Below are 20298 nucleotides of genomic sequence, written 5' to 3'. Positions count from 1 at the left end.
ATTATTTTAAAGAGATGACGGACCAACACTGATAGAGGCTGGAATCCTCTATGTAGCTCCACAAGATGTTTCTCACAGAGAGTGGAAAATTTCCCTACAGCCCTATGTTAGGAGTGTTTGTTCTCTGTTCCCCTGCATTCCTTGCCCCCTCTGTAGAGAAGGCCAACAAAGTGGCTAGGTTTTTGTGCAAGTGAGAAATGGAAACCTGCCTACTTCAGACTGGATCGAGACTTCCAAATCTAGGCACCTAGGCATTAGACAAGGACAACTTTCAAGTTTCTGATGACCCAGGGCCCCGATTCTGCAACTGCATCCACATGGTTGGATGCTCGCACGTGTTAAATTCAATAAGAATTCATGGGATAGCCAGCGTCCATCCACGCAAAATTCCCCCTGGCTGATGTAGAGTTAAGAGCAATCTAGAGTCATGGGCTGCTTATGCCCCCATGCAACTCTAAACCATCCATTCACCCTGCTCTCCAGTGTTCCAAACCCATCAGCTTTACGCAGCACTTAAGAAAACAGAACAGCCCCCGGTGAACCTAAGACACCCCCATTACCTGGCTTTAAAAACAAAAAAACACAACATGATTTCTCAGAATTCCTTCAACCAGATTTTGAAACCAATCCTCTTGCCATGTCTCCAACCCCACCCCCACCCCACACGCCTAGCGCAGAGCTGAAATTTTTCAGGCAAAACTGTTTTTCCACTGAAAATGCAAGCCCCGTGTTGACAGAAATACTCTGCAAATTGGTATAAAATTCATCCAGTTGTTTTGATGCAAAAAATCCATAATTTTTTCCCCAGAACAATTGACATATTTCGTTTTGACTTTTTCAAGATATGACTTTTTTTTTTTTACTTTGTTTTAATTCACAACAATTTTTTCCCCCAAAATTTTCTTCAGCTTTAATTATTTAGTTTTAAAGGTTAACGCTCTAAAGCGAAATGAAACATTTTGTTTCGGGTTAAACGAAATATTTTGTTCAGCGACCTGAAACAATGGGGGGGGTCTTTGATTTTTTTGTTACAGCCAGTGAGCCAAAAAAAAAAAAAAAATCTGTTATTTGCACATCTCTACACATGCCCATTTTCCAGCTTTATTTAATTGTCTGTTCCCCTCCCACCGCCTTTAACTTTCATTGATTGATTTTTTAACACGCGGTAGGAGTCTACAACAAGGCAAGCAGAAAATCTGCACAGCAGTCACTCTTTGGAAAGGCCTTTGGTCTGAAACCCCGATTAATGGCTAGAACTGATCTCTGCTCACTTTTCTTCCATAGGGAACCCATGGTAGAAAGGAAAACAACATAGCAGCACAGGCTTAAGTTAATCTCCGGAAGACAGTCAACTTAAACATTTCCATAATGCACGCTCCATTTATAAGAGAAATGGATGTTTTCATTTCCCGTCTTGGAAATATTTACCGAGCATCTCTATTTAAAAAATGAGAGACCAATATGATTCAAGGAGGGACATCTGGAAAACAATCATGCAGAAAAATGTAGGGATGACAGTGATACCATAACTATAATGACCAGGATCAGCATTTAGACTGGCACTCAGATATCACGGTGATGGGCAATCTCATCGATACATAGAAGTCCATTTATCTATCTTAAGGTTTTCAAATGACACCCTTCACGATAGTACCTAATGCACCCTTCATGTAAAATCCAGAGAAATAGTGAAGACCATAGTAGATATTATGGAGTATCTGGAACTTCTCCCTTTACAGGGTCAGAACTCTGCTTAGGGGAGGGTGTGGGGGTTTTGTTTTATTTAAATGATTTTATGAGCAGTAGAAGGGGTGTCAGTGTTGTGAGTGTCATTTATAGGGTGCAAAAAGAAAAGGAGTACTTGTGGCACCTTAGAGACTAACAAATTTATTTGAGCATAAGCTTTCGTGAGCTACAGCTCACTTCATCAGATGCATTCAGTGGAAAATACAGTGGGGAGATTTATATACACAGAGAACATGAAACAATGGGTGTTACCATACACACTGTAAGGAGAGTGATCACTTAAGATGAGCTAATACCAGCAGGAGAGCGGGGGTGGGGGGGTGGGGGGGGGAGAAAACCTTTTGTAGTGATAATCAAGGTGGGCCATTTCCAGCAGTTGACAAGAACGTCTGAGGAACAGTGGCCGGGGGGGCAGGGGCGGGAATAAACAAACATGGGGAAATAGTTTTACTTTGTGTAATGACCCATCCACTCCCAGTCTCTATTCAAGCCTAAGATAATTGTATCCAGTTTGCAAATTAATTCCAATTCAGCAGTCTCTCCTTGGAGTCTGTTTTTTGAAGTTTTTTTGTTGAAGAACTGTCACTTTTAGGTCTCTAATCGAGTGACCAGAGAGATTGAAGTGTTCTCCGACTGGTTTTTCAATGTTATAATTCTTGACGTCTGATTCGTGTCCATTTATTCTTTTATGTAGAGACTGTCCAGTTTGATCAATGTACATGGCAGAGGGGCATTGCTGGCACATGATGGCATATATCACATTGGTGGATGTGCAGGTGAACGAGCCTCTGATAGTGTGGCTGATGTTATTAGGCCCTGTGATGGTGTCCCCTGAATAGATATGTGGGCACAGTTGGCAACGGGCTTTGTTGCAAGGATAGGTTCCTGGGTTAGTGGTTCTGTTGTGTGGTATGTGGTTGCTGGTGAGTATTTGCTTCAGGTTGGGGGGCTGTCTATAGGCAAGGACTGGCCTGTCTCCCAAGATTTGTGAGAGTGATGAGTCGTCCTTCAGGATAGATTGTAGATCCTTGATGATGCGTTGGAGAGGTTTTAGTTGGGGGCTGAAGGTGATGGCTAGTGGCGTTCTGTTATTTTCTTTGTTGGGCCTGTCCTGGAGTAGGTGACTTCTGGGAACTCTTCTGGCTCTGTCAATCTGTTTCTTCACTTCAGCAGGTGGGTACTGTAGTTGTAAGAATGCTTGATAGAGATCTTGTAGGTGTTTGTCTCTGTCTGAGGGGTTGGAGCAAATGCGGTTGTATCGTAGAGCTTGGCTGTAGACAATGGATCGTGTGGTGTGATCTGGGTGAAAGCTGGAGGCATGTAGGTAGGAATAGCGGTCCGTAGGTTTCCGGTATAGGGTGGTGTTGATGTGACCATGGCTTATTAGCACCATAGTGTCCAGGAAGTGGATCTCTTGTGTGGACTGGTCCAGGATGAGGTTGATGGTGAGATGGAAATTGTTGAAATCATGGTGGAATTCCTCAAGGGCTTCTTTTCCATGGGTCCAGATGATGAAGATGTCATCAATGTAGCGCAAGTAGAGTAGGGGCATTAGGGGACGAGAGCTGAGGAAGCGTTGTTCTAAGTCAGCCATAAAAATGTTGGCATACTGTGGGGCCATGCGGGTACCCATAGCAGTGCTGCTGATCTGAAGGTATACATTGTCCCCAAATGTGAAATAGTTATGGGTGAGGACAAAGTTACAAAGTTCAGCCACCAGGTTAGCCGTGACATTATCGGGGATACTGTTCAGTGGAAAATACAGTGGGGAGATTTATATACATAGAGAACATGAAACAATGGGTGTTACCATACACACTGTAAGGAAAAAGAAAAGGAGTACTTGTGGCACGTTAGAGACTAACAAATTTATTGTTAGTCTCTAACGTGCCACAAGTACTCCTTTTCTTTTTGCGAATACAGACTAACTAAATGGAGCTAGACTGATTTACGTTAGTGGAGGACTTAGCCCTGAGCCTTTTTGTTTATTCACCTTTGTTTATTCCATCCCTAAATGGCAAAGCCCATGAATGAAATTTCCTGACTGCAATGTCTTTTGTTAGCTACAGAAGCATAGGGATGGAAGGGTTACTGCACAGGAGTTCTAATCAAACAGCCATGGTTTCAGCAGGGTTTCCTACTGGAAAGAGTAGACAGCGCTATTAGTGTCAAAAGTCATTTATGACTGTTTTGGGAGCCTCAGAAAGGAATGGGATGGATTAGACTGTAAGGCACGGCAACTGTCAGAGCACATCTGGCTACTGAGATAGGCCCAGCCAACATGGCCACCAGTGGAACCAACATGTGGGTTCACTTCTTAGATTTTGCTGGACCATGTCACCAAAACATGTGTCAAAGCATCCATAGTTGACGAATGCAGCCATATTAGAAGAAGAGACTACATCTGCTGCTTTTAGAATTCAGGACCATGGCTACTTTCCGCTCCAAGTACAAGCAACTGAGGCGAGAAGCTCATACAATATTGAAAGTCGTTTTGCCTGAAAATAATTGAAACCAGTCTGCACATATCACCATCTGTTGGGTTATGAAAGCTAAGACACAGGAGAATAATTAATAGGCCTATCCCTGTACCCTGCCCACAGGGGGCACACTCCACAACTTGGGAAACACTCGTCTAATCTGATTTCCTGCATAATATAGGCCAAAGAATCCACTCAGTAATTCCTGCTGTAGAGGAAATTTTTCCACTGCATCACCTGTCAGTTCTCTTTTATGCCATTATTTTGTCAACTCCCCTCAAAAAACTTCAGTCAGTTGGAATGGCACGACTTTCTTAACTAATGCACATGAATAGTCAATTGCAAGGAAATATTTATAAACTGTATTTAAGGAGAATTAGTAGGCCAAGTAAAAATAGAATGAGACTTTTCCTTTTGTCCTCGCAGATGGGTTAATTACCCTTTTGCAGTATTTGTGATGTATGTTGTCCATTTCTAACTAATATGCCTGATGAGATCACAAAGGTAAGAATACACTCAGTTGCTGTACTGTGTTAGGAGCATGTACAAAAGGAAAGTATAAAGAACTCTTTTCCAACCAGTGGGGTGTGTTCTACAACTGGTACATCCAAGTTTTGCAACTGCTGTTTGACTGAATTTCTTTTCCTTGTCGGGTTTTCTCCTTAGTTCTGCAGTGTGCCTATTTTGTATTTCTGTAAGAAGGAGCAGCAGTCACAGACTCTAGAAGCCCTTCTTCCCTGCCGTCAGACAGTGGAGATGTTGGAAAATAGATCAAATTTTTCATGAAAATTTTTGAAATTCAAAATGTTGACAAAAATATTCAAAATGTTCCAACCATCTATATCCCACAGCCAACAGAACGAAGCCCCCGACAAGACACACAATCTTCCACAGATCTAAACCCCACCCTCTTTAGCACCCCATGCAAATAAATGTGTACTCTAAAGGTCAGTTATTTCTGACCAGGGCATAGCTTGCTCCAGAGCTGAGATCCTCTCACGGCCCTTTCATTTTAAATCACACACTGACCTATGCAAGGGGTGGTGTAGACCCAGGTGAATCTAGAGGCGACTTTGGTAAACTGGCCTGAAGCGGGTTTCGCATTCACTGCTACACCCCCTCAGGAGGGTGCAGTGTGTACTCCACTACATGACTGGCCACACCTGCTGGCCAGTGAAGAGATTAGTGGGGCCACAGATCTGTCTCCTTCCACCCCCTTTCAGTTGCCCTAGGTGTGCTAGCAGGGACTGCAGTTATGCCTGGCTGAACCTGGAGAAGCATAATGAGTGAGGAAGGATCCTTGAGTCAACACCTTAGGCACCTTTTGGCCCATGTTCATGAACTCTAAGCTGGACTCCAGTGCTACCCATTCTTTTTCCAGCTATGCATGTTTGCTCTATAAGAGAAATTGCGGCCCCAACCCTCTGAGTACGTGAGAGTCTGAAGGAGTCTAAGATGCATAGTCTAGAGCATGTTTAACTGAGCAACATGCAAGCAAGAGCCATTGTACAGATACTGAGCCCCAAGTTCATCATGAATGAGGTGAGGGACGTAGAGGCAGACAGTGATATGAGGACAAGAAATACAGTGGTGGGCTGGTTCATTGATACAGCTACCCCAAAAGGCCAGGAGCCATAGCCTTATGGGAGTGACCTATGTCAATACTGTGATGTAGTTATTACTGCTTTACCCTCAAATCTCTTGCCCCTTCCTCTGAAACAGCTGGTACTGGCCGCTGGTCTGGCCCCGGACAGGATGAACCCTAAATTCATGAACCACCCATATATGAAAATAATGCTTAGAAGAAAGGAACACAATGTATAACACAATACATAGCATCCCCTCTACCTTATTTCATGTCCCTCTGCTACCAGGCCTCCCTTTGCCCTACGGTATTTCCCCAGCACCTCAAAGCCTTGCCATTGTAAACTTCTCTAGACCAGGACCATTCTCTAAGTTACCAGGCTAGTGATTTTGGGAGCCTCAGTTTTCAGGAGCCCAACCTGAGACAGCTTCAAGGGGCCTGAATTTTCAAAAAGTGCCCAACACCTGCCCTCTGAAAAGCAGGTCCCTGCAGTGTCTTGACTCGGGCACCCAAAAATCACCAGTCCCTTTTGACAATTGAGGCCTGTCTCTTTAACGGCTATGCAAAGCATCAGGTACACCTGAACCTGTGTCATGCACACCGCGACATACATGCGTTAACTAACTAAAGAATTAATGATAAATTACCTGTGGGCAGTTGTTTTTTATGAGCAGGTGTTCTGCTCGCACAGCTTATAGAACCAGAAACGCACAGTTCATATGGCGCAAAGAAAACATAAGCTACAATGAGTCACCATGATGAAAGAGCCAATATTACTATACAGAGAAATCAAATGCAAAAGCCGGGTAGTAACAGTGCCACTCTTCATGGCCCTGAAGGAACCTTACATAATGATCACAGAGTTGCATAAGGCCCCTTTAAAAGAGAAAAATGTACTTCTCCCATAGCGACATTTTATGGAGTGTTCACAAACCACTGTTGGACAGAGGAGTCTACTGCTGGCAGCTACGCAGTAAGGTCCCCGATAGTGCTGTTCCTCTATGAAGCCTATGGGCTGTGAGTGGTTGAGGATCCCTTAAGAATGCAATAAGGCCTGGATTACCCTTCTGTATGCACAAATGGTGCCTGAGGGTCAGGATACTGAACTGTAAGCAAGCTGTACGCACAGGGAATCTGGGAAGTGGTCCATTTGCAAGGCAAATCTGTTTTTCTTTTTGTGGTACCATCAAAAGAGGCTCATTCACATGTCAACATACCTGGAATGCTGAGCATAACTCTGATCCCTAAAACTTAGGAAGAATTCAGAAAAAAAAAATGCTAGAGGAAAAGAATGAGTACAGGAAGGAAAGGAAGAGTACAGGAAATTAGAACTATAGATTAGGAGGAAAAAAATAATGAGGCACTGAGTAAACTGGATTTACATATGGTGGAAAAATGCGTACCCAGAGCATTTTATCAACGTGTCACTATGCCATGAACCAAAGGAGCAAGTTGAGGTGCTGAGAAGTTAAGGACCTGATTTTTCAGAAGTACTTTCAACAATAGACTAACAACTTTATCACCTATCAACAACACCAACGGAGCTCAAAGGGGGAGAGCATGTCTGAAGAATATGCCCTAAGAGACTCATCCAGCATTGAGTAACAGACTGGAAATGAAACCCATGTCTCCCAACACCAGACCACGCTGCCTCCTAGACACAAATGGCTATGTCTTTCCCAAGACTCCCCCTCTTTCCATAAAATCAAGGTAACAAATGAACAAAGGAAGGGAGTTATCTGTTGTCTGAGAAAGTAGAAAACCAGTGGACAATTGCTTAAAGCTGAAGGTGGGGGGAAACACATGAGAATGATATGAAAGTAAAACAGTCTCATGTAACCTTATCAGCCAACAAGAGAGATGGTCAGAACTGCAGCAAAATTGCAGAGGGATGCAGACTGGATGAGGTAAGTGATCTTTGCTAGCAGTCTGTGTTGGGTTCCTTACTATTTTCCCACGCAAGCTGCACTGCTTTTGTGAAACTAATGGTCTGTTCTTTAGATAAGCTATTACCAGCAGGAGAGTAGGGTGGGGGAAGAGAAAACCTTTCGTAGTGATAAACACCCATTTTTTCATGGTTTGTGTGTATAAAAACATCTTCTGTATTTTCCGCAGTATGCATTCGATGAAGTGAGCTGTAGCTCACGAAAGCTTATGCTCAAATAAATTGGTTAGTCTCTAAGGTGCCACAAGTACTCCTTTTCTTTTTGTTCTTCAGTGAGCACTACTCGGCAAGTCTACAGTGATGTCCCACATGAGGATCTGTCCATCTCTCCAGCAGATCTGTGCCACAATAAGCAAGCGTGCATGGGCTCAATCGCACCAGACTTTGGTGAATATTTCTTTTCTGTTGCCTTGCTTGGTTAAGGAAATTACCCCCATCTGTGAGACCTGAAAACCTCGAGAGCTCCAGCATCAGGGAGATGCATCTCAGAACAGGCCTGGTGCTGCAACTCAGTTGCTTCCGTCTTTCTGAGCTATTACGTGCTGTTTTAGAAGGCGGGAGAACGGGGGGAAAACAAGCGATGCAAGAAAGATGCCTGGAAAACCGGCAAGATCTCCAGTCACAAAACACATTGGTGAGAAAGCATGATCAAATACCTAGACTGTAAGCTCTTTGGGGAAGGGACCACCTTTTTGTTCTTTGTTTGTACAGCACCTAGCACAATGGGGACGTGATCTATGGGTGAGGTTTCTCGGTGCTACCACAACAGGATAAATAAATGAGAGTTAAGACACTAGTTTGAGACTCAGGAGATCTTGTTTCAATTCCCAGCTTTGCCATGGACTGCATGTATGTCCTTGGGCAAGTCACAATCTCTGTGACTCCATTCCCCATCTGTAAAATGGGAATGATAATATTCCCTTCTTCACTCTCTCGTCTCCATCTAGATTGCAAGTTCTGTGTGGCAGGGTCCGTCTCTTAGTATATGTAGGTACTACACTACTCTAATCTCTCTTTGTTACGCAGTTCAGTTCTATCTTGCTGTGCATTTCCTTCCCCTCCTTTGGTCTTTTGCACAGATTCGATCCCAGTGGAAATGACATTAATGAAACACCCAACAGAGGAGGCCATGAAGCAGCTGTGCAAGGTGCAGAGAGATTATTTAGTTTAGTTGGTCAAAAAAGCCTGCATCAATCCTCAGAGTCTTGGCATGGATCTATCACGTGGCCTGGCCACAACATAACATAAGAATGGCCATCCTCGGGACAGACCAATGGTCCGTGTAGCCCAGTATCCTGTCTTCTGACAGTGGCTGGCACCAGATGCTTCAGAGTGAATGATCAGAAGAGGGCAATTTTTCAGTGATCCAGCCCCTGTTGTCCAGTCCCAGCGTCTGTCCAGTAGCACTGCTGCTTGCAGATGGATAGATGCTTCTCCATTAGACAGAAATGGCTCCATGGACCACAGCTGGAGAAGCACTGGAATAAGGTATTGGACAGATCTTAAAACAGGGCTATAAAACCTTGATTTAAACTAATCTCTCATTACGAGGGACTAGGATTAAACCTACGTGAGGGGGTGTGGGGGCGGGGGAGGGAAATTATCCCACATCTGCATACTGCAGGGTTTCTTGCACTTTCCTCTGAAGCACCAGGCACTGGCCACTATTGGAGTCAAGATACCGGACTAGATAGCCCCAGCATCTGATCCAGTCTGGCAATTCCTATGTATTGATGTTACTATGCAGAGATACTTTAACCACAACAGTCTCTGGCTCTTCCGTGTTTTGAATAGCTGCTGAAGAAAATCTGGCATGAACAAGTGGTTTCTTGCTCTGCATCTGTCAAATACTCTTGAGGTAAAATCCTGGTGCCATTGAAATCATTGGCAAAACTCCCACTGACCTCCAGGGGAGCAGGATCTCACCTGGAGGCCTGGTCTACCCTTAAAAATTAGATTGGCATTGCTACGTCGCACAGGGCTGTGAAAAATTTTGCACCCTCCGTGCTGTAGTTAGGTCAACCTAACCCCGGTGTAGACACAGCTAGGCTGAGAGGATTCTTCCATCCACCGAGCTATCACCTCTCAGAGAGGTGGATTAACCACACTGATGGGAAAATCACTTCCTTCAACACAGGAAGCGTCTACATTAATGTGTTACAGTAGCACAACCACAGAGCCATAGCTCTGTCACTGCGGAGGCTGTAGCATAGAGATGGCCTTATTACTAGTTTTCCAGCAATAACTCCTTTCCCCCTCCTCCCTTCCCCCGCATCTTCTCCAAAACCAAATTTCTCTGAATGGCCTCCGAACACATTTACTAGGGGAACTGCTGTCGACATGCATGTTTTCGTGGGGTAGCGACCGTTCTCACACGACAGAGGAACAACCAGTCCTATTCAGTGCTTGAGAGACATAGAAAAAAACTGAATGCAAAGCAAAACGTTATTGATTGCCAGCACTAGGCGATCTATTTTAGCCCTCTCCAAAGGATGCAATTTATTAAGATGAGAAATATACAAGTCCCGAAGCCCTCATTTCCACTTGCTCCATTATTAATGGCTCTTGCAGCCTGCAGATGGCAGGCAGCTCAGGAAGGAGTCTCCCATCACCAGGGTAACACTGGGGGTGGGGATCTGGGACTTCACCCATCTCCAAGGAGGAGGAGATCACCAATTCCGTGTGAATACTTAGCTGACAAAACATATTCGAAAGGCTGACCTGTTTACATGTCAGCACCCAAGAGCCTTTGAGGCATGTCCGATTGCAATTTCAAGTGCCAAAGGCACTTCAAGAAATGCACACTAATGCACGTAAAGCCCGTGACAAGCTCTTTGCCTTCAGTCCCCTGGCTCGGCAGGGGGTCTGCCGAGCGGCTAGCTCAGATTCCACAGTTGGCAGTGTACATTGCAGCAAGTCAGTCTGCAGCTTTTTATGGCCACCCGGCAAACAAAAAACACATCACGAGTCGTGGGTGCATATTTACAGTCATTCTTTCACTGAGCCGCAGTGTTCACCTCTGTCCCGAGCGTCTGTAGCCAGCTGGAGTAAATGAGGCATGAGACGTGTTTTTATACCATCTTGCGATGTGTCACTCATGGGGGAAAATAATCCCTTTGTCTCAGTAGATAAGAATGAGCATCTAGTGGCCCCAAGGGGAAATAGCATAATACTGTTTCAGGCAAATGAAGTAAACTGTGTGGTAGATATTTGATATGATAATACACATACATTGTACAACAAACGACAGGATTCTGCCTTGCATATAGTTTGGATGTAATTAGATCTGTCCAAAGAATTAAGTATTTTATCAAAGATTGACTGGTTCATGGCTGTTTCCTGAACAAAAAGCCAGGTGATTAGAACAAAAAAGTCTTCTGAGAACACTTTGCATGCTCCCCCGCCCCCCACACACACACACATTATTAAGATGAAGCTAGAATTTTGTGACACATTTTAGTAACCTTTTTTTCTCCCTGGGGTGGGTTGGTTGTGATTGGTCACAAAACTATTGTTTCTGGATCCTTAATCAGCTGCGATCAGGGGGTTTGGTAGAAACGATTTTGGCTCATTTTCCTCTGAGGGAGCAAGCCAGTCAGAAAAGCAATGGAGTAGAACAATAAAATAACAATAAACAATGATAGGACATAAAGAATAACTGGCCATAAATATGTAGACTACTGAATCCCCAACCCACCACCCTGTTATACAACATTCTATCATCTAACTCAAACCATTCAGCCTCAATCATCCTTTTATTCTAATATACAGTTGAAACAACCCTGAATTTCTCTGAAATTGGAAAACATTTTTTGTAACGGTTCTTCAAAACAAGCTAAGTTTCCAACTAAACACACACACACTCCTAGTCTTTCAGTGAATTTTTTTCAGCTAAAAAGCCATATAGGTCACACTAATGATGCTATCCATTTTTTTTCCTTGGGATTCCACCCACTTTTGTCATGTTAATGCAACCACATAGCAAAGTAAAGGTCTGTTCCTGTGAAGTGCTTTTAAAGTTGAGGGCACTCGGCTCTTCTCATGATTGAGTTCTGTGTGTGAGTTACTTTGGTATTACTATACCACATTGGTCTAATTTACCACTGGCACATGTAGATACAAACCCTTTGAAGTCAAAGGAATCGAGCACCTCCTATGCCAGCAGTTGAATTTGATCAGATGTCCTTGCTGTCCTTCAAATAACAAATAAATTTGTTCTATCATGATTGCATTGTATGGACAAGAATGAAATTCTTTGAATTTCTGAAGTGTCCCCAAAATTTTTATCACCATTTCAAAAAAAAAAATTGCAGGGATATTTTTTGTTTGTTTTTCCATCTGTTTTACAGAGTTGACCAACATTTTGTTCGAAATTCAAAAATGGATCAGATTTTTGTCCAATGAAAAAACAAGCGTTGCTATTTCCCCCCACAACCCACTCTACAAATTATACACCCAACATCCCATGTAAACTCAGGAACCCTCCAACAACTGCTACCATCTTTGATAACATTCAGTATTAGTCTAGCTGGCAACTAGTGGCCATGGTGAAAAGACTGGTATTGTTTACATTTACTGTGGCTTCTTGAGCAGACTTGCAAGGAAACCTCAATATGACACACTACTTTTTTGTAAAAATTATTCCTCGTTGTAGCTGCTCATTGTTCTAGCCGTCAACTGCTGGATTATCCTATCATGGATGGCAGGGGCATGCTAATCCAGTCATTAGTGGCTAGAACACTCACTATTTATGAGGAGAACTCAGATTTCCAGGTAAGAGAGTTACTCCAGATATTTTATCATGTGTATTGCCAGTTTATTCCATGCAGTTTTATTTTAGACTTTTCTACTTCTCCTCCACACATAATCAACATATCATTTTGCTTCACATGTAGGGTTTCTGTGACTTAACTTGGTAAAGCTTTTAATTCTTAATCTTGTATTCAGCTCTGATACATTCATCCATGATAGACCCCAGAAGGCTGAAGCTAAGAAAAAAAATCACTTTCATTTTCTTAGACACTGCAGAGTGGTTTAAATGTAAACTACATGAACTGCATGGTCTGTGACCCTGGGTTTTATCATTCATTCATCTCAGGGTTTAATTGGCCTTCTCTGGACCAGGATAAAGATTACTGGCCAGATTGGGAGCCACTTGCTCATACTGGAGAGCAGGTCTTAACAGGAGTAATCCTACTTAAGTGAGTAACTGCTCACCAACATAACAGAGTTCTGAAATCTGGTCCTTAAACTGTTGGCCTGACATTTGTATCTCAACAGAAGTGGTTCAAGGATGGGATTTCAGTTTAAAAAAAAATACATCTAGTTGCCTTGTTATCCAGGGATCAAAGATTCAAATGGTGTGCAGGCTGCATTTTGAGGAGTACTCCCCAATCCTCTCTTTGGATCAGATCTGGTGTCTCTCACTCTGACAAAGTCCCAGTGACTTCAGTGAGACAAGTTATAGGTGCTAAAGGGTTTGTTCAGCAAACCTTAGGATTCTTCTGTCACATAATTTGTGAGTAAATATTTTCAGCATTGAATGGTTGAACAACATTCAGCGACTTTCAGTAGAAACTGAATTAGAATCTGACCTGCTGGAAAGTTACTTGTGTTTTTAACTTCTGAACGGTAGGACTGGCAGTGTCAATTCTCAAAAGCTGAGCAGCGCACAGAGATTAATCTGATCAGCATAAAGGCTGTTACTGACTGATACAGGGATGCACAATGCTCCCAGGAAGCTCCCAGTTCTCACAGACAGCAGAAGTCTAGCGATAGCCCAGTCACAGGGCAGATATTGCAGAGAGAACTGGGAAGTAACCCATTGACCTATGGAAACAGCTAGTCTCAAATAAACCAACTTTTGCCTGTGATGGGTTCCCCCTGGGTGCCACCTAGAACTGGGATACCACTGAGCCCTCTGACTCACCACTCACACTGTGCTGCTGTGACAACCTCTGGACCACTCCCAGTCCTACATTCCCACTAGCATTCACGCAGGCAGGGACACACCCAGCTGCAGTTGCATGCAGGCTTTGGCCAACCACGGCATGAATCAATAATAGGGAGGCTGTAGTCAAAATTACCCCCAGCTTCCAGCGTAAGACCCCAGAGCGGTACCATCCTGCCCCGGTCAAAACCCCGACCAGTATGAATTTATTACTCAGTTTGCCTCTCCCTCAATGCGGAGAGGAATATGCACAATACACCTGTGTTAAACCAAGCTAAGATTTTCCCCCAGACACTTCAGGCAAAGGCACACTAGCTTAGATTAAAAGCTAAAACAAGTTTATTAACTACAAAAAGATAGATTTTAAGTGATAGTAAACAGATCAAAGCAGATTACCTCGTAAATAAACGAAACCGCAAATTAAGCCCAAAACACAGGAAAGACTGGATATGAATTAGCAATTTCTCACCCTGACTGATGAAACAAGCAGGCTGGCAGATTCTCCAGGCACAAGCTGCACTTGCTTCGCAGCTTGGGATCCCCCCGCCACCATTCCAAGTCCTTTTCTTTCAGAGCTTCTCTCAGCTATTCAGTTGTGGGGCAGCGAATAACAACAGATAATGTCACTTCCTGCCTTATATAGCTGTAGCATATGGCAGGAACCCTTTGCTCCCAAAACAGTTCCTAGCCCAGTTTGTGGAAAAGTACAGATACCCAAAATGGAGTCCAGAGTCCTGTGGTCTGCTCACAGGCCCTTACAGAGTCACAGCAGCCATTACTTACAGGCTGTCTGGAGCATTCTCAGGAAGGCTCCTCAGGTGGGGGATAAGCTTCTCCTAAGGCCTGTTGTTTTGTTTTTTCTAATGGCCCATTACCCTGAATAGGCCCTTCCCAACCAGCTGTTTAGGCTGGAAGCATTTTGCCTAGTGGGTGTCATTTAACCACATTTGAACTACAGATACATAGCCAATATTCATAACTTTAGATACAGAAATGATACATGCACACAAATGGGATAATCATATTCAGCAAATCATAACTTTTCCAATGACACCTTACACAACCCATCTTGTACAAAATGCATCATAACTATGCCATAATCATATCATAATAATATTACTATGATGAATATGGCGCGTAGTGTCACATTGCCTTTTTGTTGTTGTTGTTCATCATAGAGGGAAAAAGAAGAGGCAAGCAAGATCTGCCATAAATCTCATGTGGATCCTCAGCATCTCCCTATGGCCTCACTTCTTATATGTTCCTCCTGACAGGGCTTCTATGTCCTTTTCATCCTTCCTAGCATCTCCTCCATTTGCCTGGTATTTGGGGAGCTCATGTTCTCAAGGCTTCCTAAGGTGCATCTTCCAAACGCCACAGTCGCATGCTCATTTGGGCCACAATCCTGTTTTCATTCAAATCAAAGCTAAAACACACACTTGACTTTAGTGGCAGCAGGTTCGGGACCAACACTTTAGTGGAAAGGAGACTGGACAAGTTATATGTTCTGAAGGGTTTATTCATCAAACCCTGGGATTTTTCTTCACCTAATCTGTGAATAAATATTTTTGTTTTTGAACAATCAAATAACATTCAGTGAATAATTTGTTCACCCCCCCCATCAGCTGGATAAGTTATTTATTAATACAATTTCTAATTATTTCATGGGTGTAGCAGTGATCTTGGAAAACCTTGAACCTAAAGCAGGGTTAATTTCTTCCACAACAGTTATCTGTCTTTCCATCTCATTTTGCTGTTCTCTTCATTATGAGCCTGATCCTGCCAGTTGCTAGGCACCTCCTCGAAGGTTACTGGGCACTTTCAATTTCCACAGCAGCCTATAGCTATGACTACACTCTGAGCCAGGGGTGTGATGCCCCTTCTCATGTATATGTACTTGTGGTAGCTCAAGGAGAGCTAGCACACGTATAAATAATAGTGACGCCCATAGGCACTGACTTTCCAAAGTGCCAGGGTTGCTTGACCCCCAGCTCTGCCCCAGGCCCCACCCCCACTCTACCCCTATCCCCAAGACCCCACCCACGCCCCGTCTCTTCCTGCCGCCACTCCACCCTGCACCACCTCTTCCTGCCCAATTCTGCCCCCTCCCCCGAGCGCGCTGCATCCTCTTTCCTCCCCCCTCTCCCCGGAGCCTCCTGAACGCTGTTCAAAGCGGGCGGGAGGCGTGGGGAGGGAGGGGGAGGTGCTGATCAGCAGGGCCTGCTGGTGGGCGGGAGGCATGGGGGGCTGGGGGGACTGATCGGGGGGCTGCCGGTGGGTGCTCAGCACCCATCATTTTTTTCCTGTGGGTGCTCCAGCCCTGCTCGGAGCATGAAAGAAGATAGCTTGTTTATGATTAAAATATATCTCTGAGCTATAGAAAAGAGAAGGATGATACATTTCCTTCTGAGAAATGCCAAAGTCATCCCTTTAGTTGCCTTCTGAATATGTCCTCCAAGCCACTAAAAAGAGACATGAAGAATACAGTCTAAAATCTTCCATGTAGTTATTGTCCCTGAGGAAATCATTGCCTAGGGATCCACAAGTTCAGTATACAGGCTCTCAGACATTCAGCCAACCTTCTCTTCAGATCCACTTCTCAGGTGTATATTGCCCACCTTGGGAGAATTCTTCTACTATATCCACTAAAGGCTTTATTCCATGTTAGTGTTTGTAAGCCACCTGCCTAAGAATCCCCTATCCGGGCACACTAGAGCTAAGCCCAGAGCCATGGCAAGTGGAAGTAAGATACCCAATGAGCAGCTGCATTACACAGAGATAGAGAGGAAGTGGCGAAGCAGATTATTTTGCCAGAGCAAAAGAGCAGCATGCACAAATCTAAGAAGACTAAGGAAGAGGGAAATCTGGGTACCTATACTATTGTATCCTATTTTGATATTGTCTCTGGGGGTGCATGGATCAGTGTTCACGTTGCACTCCCCGTCAATACCCGGCCCGAGCCGGGGAAACTAATGATCCAACCAGCGGACCAAATTCCGTGATGAATCCTGGTTACATGCCACCTGAGGCATGTTGCGCACATGCTAAGAAAAAGTATTCATCCATGGTATCCTAGCCTGTAACTTTCAGACACAAGAGTATTTCACACTCATATGGCATCTTTCACCACAAAGGCCTTCGCCAACTATTCACCTCACGGCAATGCAGTCAGAGGGCGTCAATCCATCAGCACACATTTTGCTGCAGAGCAGCAGACTCAGAATGTTAGCCACAGACATCGGCGCTCAACTCTTATGGAAAGGAAGATGGACTCTTTAAGGTCCAACACACAGCAGACAGGCAGGGTTGGTTTTTTTTAAAATGTTTTACTAATTAGACTCCATCGTACCTTTGAAGCAATGGCCCACATTTGGGGCCTGGTCCAAGGGTTATGGAGTATCTGAAGAAGAGCTCTGTGTAGCTCAGAAGCTTGATTGCAGAAGCTGGCAGAAGCTGGTCCAATAAAAGATATTACCTCACCCACCTTGTCTCTCTCATATCCAGGGACCAACACGGCTACAATAACACTGCAGATGCAATCTGGCCCTTTATAAAGGCACCTATTGCACAGCCTGCAGAACACAATATTAAAAGGGGTCTAAAACCAAAGCTAATCATTCTAAGTACCCAGCCAGATCACACTGTCAATTGCTAAAAACGGATAACCATCAGGCAGCCCATCTACGAATGCTACATCCATCTATCCAGCCGGCAATCATCTGCTCTTACACTGTGATCACCGCCACAGCACTGCAGCGCCTTCCAACAATTCCCCACTTGTGCAAAGAACTGGAATGAAAGGGAACTAGAGGAATCAAAATAAACCAACAATCACCATCAACTAAGGCTTCACAGAAGTGGTCAAGAAAAAGCAATCAAACTGTTTTAAACTCTAGACATTCCAAACCTGGATGGTGTGTCTCCCTATGTATGTATGCACACTGGTACATATGCAGGCATGTATGGATATCTCCCCCTCCCCCCCAAAAACATAGGTCAACCTAGGTCACTTTAATCCAATCATTCTTTCAACAGCAACTTGAAAAGGGATGGATGATAAATGGTAATTTGGAAGGAACAAGCTAATAAACCTTCTTTGGAAGACGCCAATACCCTACCACTCCCAGAGCTTCAAACTAAGAGCATAAAGAGAAATTTGGGTGGTCAAAAACTTCAGAGAAAGGCTATAAATTGAAACACAGGCAGTTAAGACATAAAAACAGACCTAGGAGGATGGATGGCTCAGGAGATTGATATATAGAACCCAGTTTTCCTCTCTATGTAGCCAGCTTGTATCCAACTCAGATGGGAAGTGTCATGTGACCAGGAGGTAGGCGGTCAGGTCTAGTGGTCAGAGCAGGAATCAGCAGCCAGTTGCCAGAGTCAAGGACCACAGCCCAAGTCAGGAGCCAGGAGTTGGAGCCCAGGGTTAGAACCGGAGTCAGAGTTCACATGCCAGAACTAAGGGTCAGAGTCAAAGTCAGAAATCGGAGTCGAGGGTTAGAACTGTGTTACATGCCCTGAGGCAAGACAGGGGCCAAGGCCGCAGCAGGGGCCAAGACAGGACCTATCAGAGCCACGGGCAAATGCTTTGAGCAGCAACTGAACTGCTGCTGCTCCTGGGCTTAGGAGCCAGGGTGCTGCCTCTACCAGCCAATCAGGCAGTGTAGCCAATCAGCTGCACGCACCAGTTTGCCCACAGACTGGCTCTGCGGCCAGCCCAGATCCCTGACAGGTAGTAAGAGGAAGCTGCCACCAGCTCCTCTTTCAAGGACTCTGAGCAAGAGTGAGTCAACTCAATCCATTCCTAGTAGCAAGGGAGAAGCCTCTGAAATGGCACTCCATCTCAGCCAAGAAGCCAAGACCTGAAACGGGCTAGAAATTGAACTGCCCTCCCAGGTCTGACAGTGGTCCCGCCTGGTGAGGCTGAAGCACGCTAGAAAGGCAGTGTGTGGGAAGCTTGCACTGCTGCTGCTTATGCTGTTCCAATGTCTGTGGATAAACAGAGGACATGATTTCCCCAGGGCGATGAATCTGGCACCTTTTCCAAGCACTAAATCCAAACATACAAAAAATACCCAGAGTACAAGAAAAGACTCATGCCAGAGGACCAGAAACAGAGAAATCTAGATGGAAATGTCGAGGTAGAGTTGACTAGAATATGATGCATTGCTAGAGTTCCCTCTTCCTAATGCAAACCCAAGACACACATGCCAGTTTAGTAACGGCAAATGTTTAATACTAGTGGAAGTAATCATCTGATGAATGGGTATATTGAGAATGCTCAGATTATTGTGATATTGAAAGCTAAAGTGACATCCAAAGATGAAATCCTGATGTCATTGAAGTCAATGGGAGTTCAGGCATTGATATCAGTGGGGACTGATTTCAGGATCAGGATTTCCTCCCAAGAATTTAAGACTAGAACCTACTTGACTAAGTAGTCAGGAGAAGTTTACACAAGACCCTTCATACATTCATAATTAGTAAGTTATAGATATGGTAACCCATTTGGAAAGGAAATCCTTCCAGATTACAGCAGCTAATGAAAAGGATTATCTATTCTGCTGAGTACACACTAGTCTAATTACCATCCCTTTCACTGGGGAGTTAAGCCTGAAAGGAAAGATTCTTCTCATCAAGGGAGATGCTTTTTGCCTGGAAAGGCCAATGTAATTCTTCCTCACTGCCTAACATAAAAAAAAAAAAGACAAGCACATTGCAAACATTAAGGACAAAGGTTTGCAAGTGATGCGCTGCTTTTCAAAGCTCACAAGAGCTCTGAGTTTGAGAGTGTGTTCAGCTGCTAAGCTTCATGTTTTCTTCATCGTGAGGATGATGACAATGTCATGTTGATAGAAATCCCCTTTCCGGGGGGAAAGCCCTGAGTGTTTGGCTAATTGCTTTTATAAATTTAAATAAAAAAATCAAAATATTTGCTTTTATTTTGTTATCCTAAGATGTGCAACTCCTACTCTGGGTTTTAAAAATATGTATTTGATAAAGCTCTACTCGTGAGAGGAAGGACCATGTTGTGGTAAAGACTCTGGACTAGGTCTCAGGAGACCTGTGCTTAATTCTCACCTCAGCTGCCAACTTCCTGACTCCCCTTGGACAAGCCATTTCATCTCTGTGTCTCACTTCCCCCTCCATAAAATGGAGATGAGAATACTTCATTTTCCCCCTCTCACTGTCAGTCTTGTCTATTTAGATCAGAGGTCCCCAAACTGTGGGGCATGCCCCACTGCGGGTGGTGGAGGAATGTTCAGGGGGCCAGGCCTGGGGCCCAGGCCAGCCCGCACAGTGAGCAGAGAGGGAATGCCACTCAGTTCTGCTACTGGCCCCAGACCCCGGCTGCCAGTCTCAGCCCCTGGCTGAGGCTACACTCCCAGCCCAGCCCCTACCCCCAGCTGTGGCCCCAACCTCACCCCCCTTGCCCTTGTCCATGTCCCCCCCCTCCCGGAGCGGCAACCCTGCTCCCGGCCCCGGGGGACAGAAGGGGGCACAGGCAGGGGTAAGGGGGGGGCATGAGGTAAAAATTTTGGGGACCACTGAATTAGATTGTAAGCTCTCCGACTGTCTCTTACTATGG

General features: G+C 44.5%; 1 protein-coding gene across 9 annotated transcripts in view; it reads right to left on the bottom strand.

Moving 5' to 3' along the window:
* ADCYAP1R1 (ADCYAP receptor type I) overlaps positions 1–20298 on the bottom strand; it is a 172958-nt gene that overhangs the window by 141505 nt on the left and 11155 nt on the right. The window lies entirely within an intron of this gene.

Source organism: Chelonia mydas, chromosome 2 (assembly GCF_015237465.2).
Source record: "Chelonia mydas isolate rCheMyd1 chromosome 2, rCheMyd1.pri.v2, whole genome shotgun sequence".
Classification (NCBI taxonomy): Eukaryota; Metazoa; Chordata; order Testudines; family Cheloniidae; genus Chelonia; species Chelonia mydas.
This window is presented reverse-complemented; position numbering and strand designations above follow the sequence as displayed.